Here is a 10,118-nt window from a genome sequence, read left to right as displayed (position 1 = left end):
CTACAGTCCACCGCTCTACCAACTGAGCTATCGAAGGTGATAATGACAACGTCAATCAGTGATAATCACAACAGTGAAATGAACAAAGATAAGGAAATGTAAAAAAATACTCCTTCGAGCCGGATTTGAACCAGCGACCTATGGATTACCGTCTGAAATTGCATCTACAGTCCACCGCTCTACCAACTGAGCTATCGAAGGTGATAATGACAACGTCAATCAGTGATAATCACAACAGTGAAATGAACAAAGATAAGGAAATGTAAAAAAATACTCCTTCGAGCCGGATTTGAACCAGCGACCTATGGATTACCGTCTGAAATTGCATCTACAGTCCACCGCTCTACCAACTGAGCTATCGAAGGTGATAATGACAACGTCAATCAGTGATAATCACAACAGTGAAATGAACAAAGATAAGGAAATGTAAAAAAATACTCCTTCGAGCCGGATTTGAACCAGCGACCTATGGATTACCGTCTGAAATTGCATCTACAGTCCACCGCTCTACCAACTGAGCTATCGAAGGTACAGATACCCAGAAAATTGGTCCCGCTCAATCTCGACACGATGTTTAATTCAGAAAATGAACCTGCACTTTACTTATTCATAAAACATGTCCGTACATCGGCAAGACCCTTTGGGCACACCCTCTTGTGTAAACATTGATTAAATCAAGTAGTCTTGCGTAATCAAGCTAATGGGCTCGCAATCTAATCAAATTTCTCATTTCGAAACCAGTTTGGTGTATAAACAATATTAATACTTACAAATTGAGCTATAAAACAGAGGAGCAGGATGTCTTCATTACTTTTTTTTTAATAGACGCGTTTAATTAATCTGTAAACAGGTGTAATTTAATTTGCATGAAGAAACCATTCTGATTGTGGGTTTATTACGACCCACATTTATATTTCCAGTCCAGATGTATGCAACCGTGTTTAATATTAATACGCGCAGGTATAACAAAAGAAACGCGGACGCCTTGTCTTTGTAGAGAAAATGCAAATGACAGGGCACGATGGCCGCGATACATGTAAATTAGATTAATAGGAAGCTAGCAAAACTTGAAAAGTATGGAAGCCTTTCCGGTCCGTGGCACACAATCATCACCTGACACGACGTCTGACAACTAAATTACATGGGCAGAAGCAATTCTTTGATTGATACTTTTTTTTATAATTCCATCGCGTGGGTGTATAAATTAGAACCATAAAAACGGTCCAGCTGTGGATATCACATTCGAAACGGATTAATGTGGTGTTAACACGTCTTTATATAACACCCGCCTGCCTCGAAATCGTACCCCCCTTTAAGTCGATCGGGGCATCCCAACGTTTCTACCTTTACCAAAACGAAAACCGCACAAGCTCGCTCGTTTGGTACCGTTTTGGTACCGCTGTTAATAAAATGATTGAGATGTCAATTTCACGGGGTGCTTTATACTCTGTATTCAAAACACTTATAGTCGCCGTTTTTTGATGCGCAACGGACGCACTAACAATTCAATTTTATGTGATAAATGTTTTCACCATTTTTTAAATGGTATAAATTTAACTCGAATGTGCCAAGTACGTAATTGGATTCTCGATATGGAGACATTGCTAAAGATAAATCGTCTACCGCATGCAATTTTTCTGTGCAAGTAGCGCGGACATTTATTGTCCAAATTGTAAATGGCAAACGGCGTTCCCCAAGGTTCTATATAGGGCCCACTATTTTTAACTTATTCTATTGGATTGGATCCTGTAATTGCACAAAGAGATCGAAAAAATTCACCTTCCAGCATGACATTTCATGGCCAATAAACTTGACCTAATCTTCTACGACTACTATACAAGAGGAATAGCGGCAATGTTGTTCCAATCCACCAATTGACTTTACAGTGAGAGAAAATGTAATACGAAATCGTTATTGGAAACTTAAATCATACACAATTTATTATTCCACTTTCTTATATCCGCCGCGCGTTTCGTACGACTTAATAAATTTTTCACAATCATGCGATCATGTTGTAATACTTGTCAGTTGCGAGAAGGCAGCAATCATCTGGTTAAATATTTAAAATGAGGCAAAGTAGTAAACGAGGGACTCCCGTTTGCCACCTGCGATACTCCCACGATCTTTAAACGTGGCCAAACAACTACCCAATAGTTATGAAAACAACCCCGGCGGGAATATAAATACGATATTCTGCGACTTACTTTTATTTTCCTTTACCGGTTTTAATATTTTAACTTGTATCAATTGGATACGATCAAAAGGTAGCCGGTTATTATCCGCACGGCATCGGCGTTTTTTTTAAACCAAATCAAATATTCACCTATATCTCTGTTAACTGTTTGTCTACTTCCTTGCTGCACAGAACCACGCATAGATGCCGGAAATTTTTTTCAGATTTAGTTGCAGGTGGATCCGATTCTGCATTCTGTAACGCAAGACTCTGAACGCTCAACTTTACTGCTTACTTTCTGAATATGATTATGACTTGAAATTTAAGGGCTAATTAAAGTAGTTGAACCTACTTTTTCAGGAATATCGATTTATTGATATCTCATTTTTCAACTATACAAAAGATTTAAAGTTCGAAGCGTACCAAATCAGAATTTTGAAATTCGAAGGATTCATTGGGTGCGTATGGAAAATCTATGAACATATTGTCGAGTTCATCAGAGTATTGTATGAATTCAGAATTATTGAATTTGGGAGAGAAAGGAGGCTGAAAGAATAAATGTCATTTTTAATAAAAACATCATGTAATTTGTTAATTGCAGCAAAATATAAAATCTCAAGGAGAATAAAATGCTTTTTTTTTAATGGAACCCCCTGTATATTATTATTTATTACATATTTCGATTCGTTGGTCAATTTTAGAGTGACTCAATGTTTATCTAAAATGAGCCGTTTAGCTACAATTCGTCGATTTTTCAAAAAGTAGATGTCCAGTAAAAATTGAATATCGCAGTACCTAATCTTTAAACTGAGAAAGCCGTGACTCGGCAGTATTACTAATCATAAAACATACGCCGAACGACTAAAGTTAAACTTATTTTGTGTTAAAAGAAATCACTCCGTCAATTTTCAAAATTTCAATCAAAGGTAATTTGATTTTTTTAAATAGAACTACCCATTTTTTTTTATTGCATGAAATGTAGGACCTTTCTAACGATATAAGCATGCCTGTATGTATCTCTTGCCTATTTTTTTGTAATTCAATGTTTTTCGATTTTCAAAGCCTCTCAGTAATCAGTAGGCGCTTAAAAACCAATTCAAATGATAAAACATTTACTCCCAATAAAACAAAAGTTTTCATAGCCCACTTTAGAAAATTAAATTAATGAATTTCGCAATTAAACCAATAGCTTCAATAAATCAATTTGAATAGTAAGCCACGAAAGCCATATTTGAAAGTATTAAAACAAAATCAAATGAAATAACATCTGTCAGTTTAGTTCATTGGCATTTATAATTCTGTTGTTGATTGTTGTGTTAGAAAAATTGAATTTGAATAACATATTTTAAACGGTTTTTAAGTATTCAATCTTTTGCTCTTCTACAAAATGTTCTGGTACGCATCATAGAAGAAAATATGTGGTTTCATCACGACGGTGCCCTACCTCATTTTGCTATAAACGTTAAAGAATGGCCGAATCAATCATTTCCTGCAAGGTGGATAGGTCCACAAGGCCCTATAAATTGACCAGCGCGTTCTCCAGCAGACCTTACACCACTTGACTTCTTCTGATGGGGATACGTGAAAGGAACTGTGTGCAAAGAAGTCCTACCAACAAAAGAGAATATGAAACGCCAGCTATACGCTTGGTCGTGTCAAACAATGATTTTCTAAACCCATCGACAAATGTTTGGTCTTGAATATTTATTGAAGTAATTGTTATTTTTCTCTTTTTATTTTGGTTTAATCGTTTTCAAGTTTTTGTTTTGTTTTATTTGAAGGAAATTTTTTATAATTTCAATTGTTTATAATTTTTAACGGCCTACTAATTACTGAGAGGCTTTGAAAATCGAAAAACACTGTGAATTATTAGAAATTGTTGAATTACAAAAAATATGTAAAAGATAAATATAGACATGCTTATGTTGTTAAAAAGGTAATCAAATCCTACATTTGATGCGATAAAAAAACTTGGTAGTTCCATTTAAAAAAATCAAATTATCTTTTATTGAAATTTTGAAAATTGACGGAGTGATTTCTTTTAACGCAAAAGCACTTTAGCCGTTCGGCGTATGTTAGTACATTTCATGATTAGTACCACTGCAAAGTCACGGCCTTCTAAGTTTTATGATAACTGTGATACTTTTACTGGACATCTACTTTTTGAAAAAACCTCGGAAAAAACGACGAATTGCGGCTAAACGACCAATTTTAGATATCATGTGTAATAAATAAAGTCACACTAAAATTGACCAAGGAACCAAGGACCAAATATGTAATAATATTCAGAAAGTTCCATTAAAAAAACGCAACTTTGATATAAATCACCCTGTATAACAATTGCAATTTCGGTGAAAATATTTTTAGGTTGTAGCCTGAAGGGTCCTCTATCATTCCCCCACAATGAATTTTAAGTATGCGCATTAATAAACCCACTATCTTACACCCACAAACTAATGGCCCACCCTGTATACCTTTTTCTCGGTATTAAGTAATAAATTTATTAATTATCAGGGGCGGACTGGGTACTTAAGAGCCAGGTGGAATTGCATAGGTTACGGGCCACCACAAAAACAGTACTCCTTTCTCGAACATCAATTACCATACAGTTTTTTTTTTAATTGTAGCTGATAATTAAAAGTAACAAAATATACAATCCACACGAGGTGCGTCGCCTATCATTGTATTTCAGCACTTTCATGCTACGACAAAAAATGATAAATTCATTGTAAAACACTTCAATTAAAACAGAATTTTTTAACAAACTAACATCAACCCCAATTAGAGAAACGTGTTAATAATTTTGAGCCCCGAAAAAAAAATTGTCTCAGATCGACCCGGAAAAAAAATTTTCTTATAGAATGTGGCCTGTAGAATCCATAATTTCAAACAGTTCCAAGATTGGGCTACTAGTCAAAAGTTACAGCCGTTTGAATTTTTTTTCTAAATTGGTTTCTAATCTATAACTTTTGATTGAGAAGTCTGATCGAAAAAGTACGGATTGATTTGGATTCTACGCACCCAAATTAATAAGAAAAAGTGTTTTCCCGAGAAATTTTGGTGTAGTCGATTTTTGGTAAAAAAGGAAGGTTATACACTGCCTTTTTTTAAGCCCCGAAGAAAAAATTGTCTCAGATCGACCCGGAAAAAAAATGTTCTTATAGAAAATTACCATACAGTTTTTTTTAAAATTGCAGCTGATAATTAAAAGTAACAAAATATACAATCCACACGAGGTGCGCCGCCTATCATTGTATTTCAGCACTTTCATGCTACGACAAAAAATGATAAATTCTAAAACACTTCAATTAAAACAGAATTTTTTAACAACCTAATATCAACCCCAATTAGAGAAACGTGTTAAAAATTTATTAATAGTGCAAGAAACTAAATACAGCACATACTTATAAATTTCCAACGGGCCATTATGATCTACAGGCCAGGTGGCAACCGCCACCCGCCCCCCCGGGCCAGTCCGCCCCTGTTACTTACGTTTTCTAATGAAGAAAACCTTCACCTGGTAGGATGTTTCATTTCATGCAGCTGAAACCCTTCTGCAATACGAATTTTCTCAATTAAGCCCAAAAATGTTAAATCGCAATTAAATCATACAGTACTAGACATTTTGCTATAAGTAAAAACAGGTAGATAATTAATTTCCTTAATTACCTATATCAATTGTACAAATCTTTTACTAATTTATTTTGCAACCCATTTGAATTATTATTAGCATAGTTTATTAATGTAAAAATTAGAGAAGCGTTAGTTAGTCCATTCACATCCTTTTCGAGATATTCTAAGGGCGGATTTTCATAAAATCTTTACCAGTCATCAAATTGTTACCGAAATTGTTACAATATGTCCATTTTTCTAGTCTGCAATATTTCTTTTACAAAAATGTACATTTTTCAGCACGCCTAATTTTATGCTACTGTATATATTTTACCAGTGACCAATTAAATTTCGCAATTCTGAAGAAATTGTGATTAAAAAATTGCAATTAATTTTTTGGTTAAATCCAAACTCTTTTCTAAACAAATGAATTATACCAATAAAAAGGAACAAAAAAAAACTTTTGAATAAAAGGACATATCAGTCATTCAGTTGTGTGAAGTAAGGTGTAAGCAACATAACTTTGATCCAGAGAAGTGCGTGGAAATTTTAGGTCACGACAAATACAGGGAGCCCATTATGTATGGAATATAGGTAGCATATATCTCGGTAAATATCAAATTTATACAACATTTTTCTATAAGAAAGTTGTTTAACATTTTATTTCCCATAACAAGGCAGCCTTCAGTTGTTTTTATTTAAGAAAACAAATGAGTAACGATAAACAATTGAATTTTTTTAATGGCAATGCGTTTCAGTAGGCTCATTTGATAGATTTTTTTCTCTTTTCGATAATATATCACGTTAGTACCGTTCAAAAAATTTATTATAATTAGATCAATAACATTCTTATTAAACCTTGAAGACAAAACGAAATTAAGTAGTAGTAAAATGGTTTTCATCGCTATGAATCTTCAAAATTTCCACCATTAACTGCAAGGCAGTGGCATAACCTATCACAAAAAACTCGAAACGAAAAAAAATTCTTCTACACGCGTGCTAACGTGTTACGTCATTGAAAAGAGAAAAAATATCTCTATCAAATGAGAACTAATGCAAGTGTGCATTGCTATTTAAAAAAATTCAATTGTTTTGCGTTATTCATTTGTTTTCTTAAATAAAAACAATGGAATGCTGCCTTACCTATTATAGGAAATAAAATGTTAAAAAAAGTTTGAATGTTGTTTTCAGTATTTTGCTACAAAATTCTACAACTCCAATTGAAATATATTTACAAGTGTTTCTCTTGCAAGCTTGTGAAAAGCATAATATAAAGAAGCATTACAAAATATGCAACGCAAAAAGTGAAAGCGAAAAACGCTTCTACCGACCTTTCTACCTAGGATGTTTCATTTCCTCCAACTGAAACCATTCTGTAATAGGAATTTTTCGAGGAATTATTTAAAAAACGTAAATCCCGATTAGATAAAGTGCTATATCACTAAATTCAAAAGAAAAAGGACTTAAAAATATTATATGGGAATATCAGGGCCGTATTTAAAAAAAATGAAGTTGATGATAGTTCCGCAAAGACGAAACTTCGGATTAAAAAAATTAACAACTGCCATACGAAAGTTAGATGAACCTTTCATGATGACCTTAATAATAACCAGACCAAGGTTTCAAAAACTTGACCACAGTTTGTGTGATTGAAAAAAGACATTTCGTATTTACATCGGCAAGAAGATCAGTAGGAGCATTCCTTTTATGTGTCTTTAAATCTGGAGAGAATGTTATTTATTGCGCAATTCAATAAATGAGACATGTTCTCTTGGAGGTGTGTAAAAACATCATAAAGCCACAGGTCCACAGTGGAGCACCCCGTGTCGATATAGGTATATATAAAATATATTTTTGAAAAATGTTATGGTACTTTAATATTCCAATCACCCAGGATACCAAATAATTTCGCGTAATTTAATTGAGGGCAGTATTAAAACTTGAGTGTCTATAAAGGAAATTGCATAAATAAAACTCATTAAAAAGTAATAGAATCCTTCTTATTTTTTTTTAAATAATAACATAAACCTCCTTTTTTACTTTAATAATCACGTTCGACTTAATATTACATAAAGAATACATTTATCTGCATTTACACCGTTCATTCGTAATAATTTTTCATAAACATTTCCAAATATAAACGCTGCGAGGAAAAAACTAATTAGTAGTTTGCATATATAAATACGTAGTAGGTATCATTTAGTGTACCCATTAAACTCAAAACTTGGCGTTATTTAAATGCATACAACTAAAAATATTATTATGAATGTTCGCTGCCTTTTACCATATAAGTGCTACCCTCTCATAATTACATTTCTGTTTCTCTCTCTCAATCAAAACATCTGCCAGACTAATTAGTATTAAAACAGCGGACAGCTGAGACGTAAACAAAAACAAATTATAAACAAATAACTTGTACGGCTTGCGGTAATTGCGAGGAGATACAGTGAATTTTTTATCTGAATATATTATTACACGGGACCCTTTTGTTTTTATGGTCGATGATCAGGATTGGTTAAGGGCTTCTAAAGACAAATACTGCCCTAGATAATGAAATGCGATGTACTTCTATCACTTTCATTGTATAAGGGTGCAAAATCTACATATCGTTATTGCGGATTTGTTATCGTTTACCCATCTTTTTGTAGTTTTTGCAATTGCACTTTTTATGATTATTTGACATATAAATTCACTTTCATATGAAACTGCTCGGGTACTGGGGCTTTCAATTTTAAAATTATAAATTTTTATTGGACGCAGGGAGCAGAGAAAGAAAACACGGCCCTAACAATGTAATTCTTTTCTGTTCACTGCAAACTAAAGTATGGGTGGAATTGTCACCATTTCAAAAGAGATCTAGTCTAGAAAAAAATGCTGTCCAAATATAAATTCCGATTTTCGAGTATGGGATTAGAAACTTTTATCCTTCTAATCTTAAGACTTATTATGCGTTGTCCGCTCGTATTCAATATAACAATTTTATTTCACCGTCTGTCTGTTATAATTGAATTCGGTAGTATACCAACTTTACCTTTCACGTTGTGGAATTTAAAACCTTAATCTGATTTAAAAGGTGACAATTCCGAATGAAGGGTTGCCCGATTGCGGATGATTGAACGGTTGCCGTTGTCAGCTGGTGATGGATTTACTTTTCGAGATTTACTCGACGGAAATGTACTAACTTGTATTTGAAAGTTGGCAGTAAAAAAGTACTCCTTCGAGCCGGATTTGAACCAGCGACCTATGGATTACTATTTTCGATGTTGCATCTACAGTCCACCGCTCTACCAACTGAGCTATCGAAGGTTGAAAGATTGTGGCGATCAGTAAATATAAGCGGGAAAATACTTCAACTTGATCTTGACAAAATTTGTTGAGTTTTATCGGCAGAATGTGACTGATGGAAACTATAAAAATATCAGTACAGAAAGTCTGCGATGTATATAAATCAGGCTGTAAAAATCTCGCAATACAATAAAATTTCGTTTGTAAGTTTGTATAAACAATTTTACAATTGGCTCGATCATAGGGAGTTGATACCTACTTAATATAGTGGGCATAGCAATACAGAATTGAATATAGGGGATGGAGTTTGCATTTTTTAATTGATCTAGCAAGTCGACTTTCTATTAATGAAAATAGGAAAACTTTTGCTATATTTTTGGTACCTAGTTTTTATAGGTAATGATAATTGTTACTACCCGTTTTACAAGGAAAATCTATACAAATACAACTGACTTTATTTTTATCTGTCGTAAACAACTACTTTTTCTCAAAGCACACTCACACCACCAGCCTGAAGTTACATTCGCTTTTTTTTTAAGGACATTCGCTTTTGGGGTAGTACCAATCTAAACGGGAAAACAAAAAATAACTAGGACCGGGCTGAAGTTACATTCGTTTTTTTTATCAACGGCCATCGGAAGTGATGGCACTGGGACCATTTCTCATCCCCTTTTTGGAAAATAGCCCTAAACCCCGACAAATTCGTCCCCGAAGTTGACAAATTGCGCAAGTGTGTGAATGAGTGAGTTTTGCACGCGGATGATAAGGGGGCCTGGAGGCCCAAGGGTCCACCTAAAACCCCCTAACTGTCGTTTTTCGAAAAGTGCTCCACAGTTCGAGAAACTCCATTTTGTTTGGGCAAACAGCTATCTCAGAAAATTCCCCTGTACATAGTAGTTCAAAACGTGTGCGGATAATTCGCACCCGGACATTTCGCTCCCGGATAACTGAAACGTCTTTTGTGGAGTAATTAAATACCAAATAGTACCTAGTTATAGTATATCTACAATATTATGGGTAATATTCGCTACTTTTGAGACGCTCTTAA

General features: G+C 34.1%; 4 non-coding genes across 4 annotated transcripts; all 4 read right to left on the bottom strand.

Moving 5' to 3' along the window:
- Positions 1-110: 110 nt before the first annotated feature.
- Trnay-gua lies at positions 111-201 on the bottom strand. The gene is given in 2 exon segments: positions 111-146; positions 165-201. It is a non-coding gene; the product is annotated as a tRNA-Tyr (tRNA).
- A 73-nt stretch (positions 202-274) lies between these two features.
- On the bottom strand, positions 275-365 carry Trnay-gua. Its single transcript is given in 2 exon segments — positions 275-310; positions 329-365. It is a non-coding gene; the product is annotated as a tRNA-Tyr (tRNA).
- A 73-nt stretch (positions 366-438) lies between these two features.
- On the bottom strand, positions 439-529 carry Trnay-gua. Its single transcript is given in 2 exon segments — positions 439-474; positions 493-529. It is a non-coding gene; the product is annotated as a tRNA-Tyr (tRNA).
- Positions 530-8,998: 8,469 nt separating this feature from the next.
- Positions 8,999-9,091, bottom strand: Trnay-gua. Its single transcript has 2 exons — positions 9,055-9,091; positions 8,999-9,034 (listed from the first exon to the last, which is right to left on the bottom strand). It is a non-coding gene; the product is annotated as a tRNA-Tyr (tRNA).
- Positions 9,092-10,118: the final 1,027 nt, after the last annotated feature.

This window comes from Photinus pyralis, unplaced genomic scaffold, assembly GCF_008802855.1.
Source record: "Photinus pyralis isolate 1611_PpyrPB1 unplaced genomic scaffold, Ppyr1.3 Ppyr1.4_LG4, whole genome shotgun sequence".
Lineage (NCBI taxonomy): Eukaryota > Metazoa > Arthropoda > Insecta > Coleoptera > Lampyridae > Photinus > Photinus pyralis.
The sequence above is the reverse complement of the archived record's forward strand: the minus strand, read 5'-3'. Positions and strand labels throughout refer to the sequence as shown.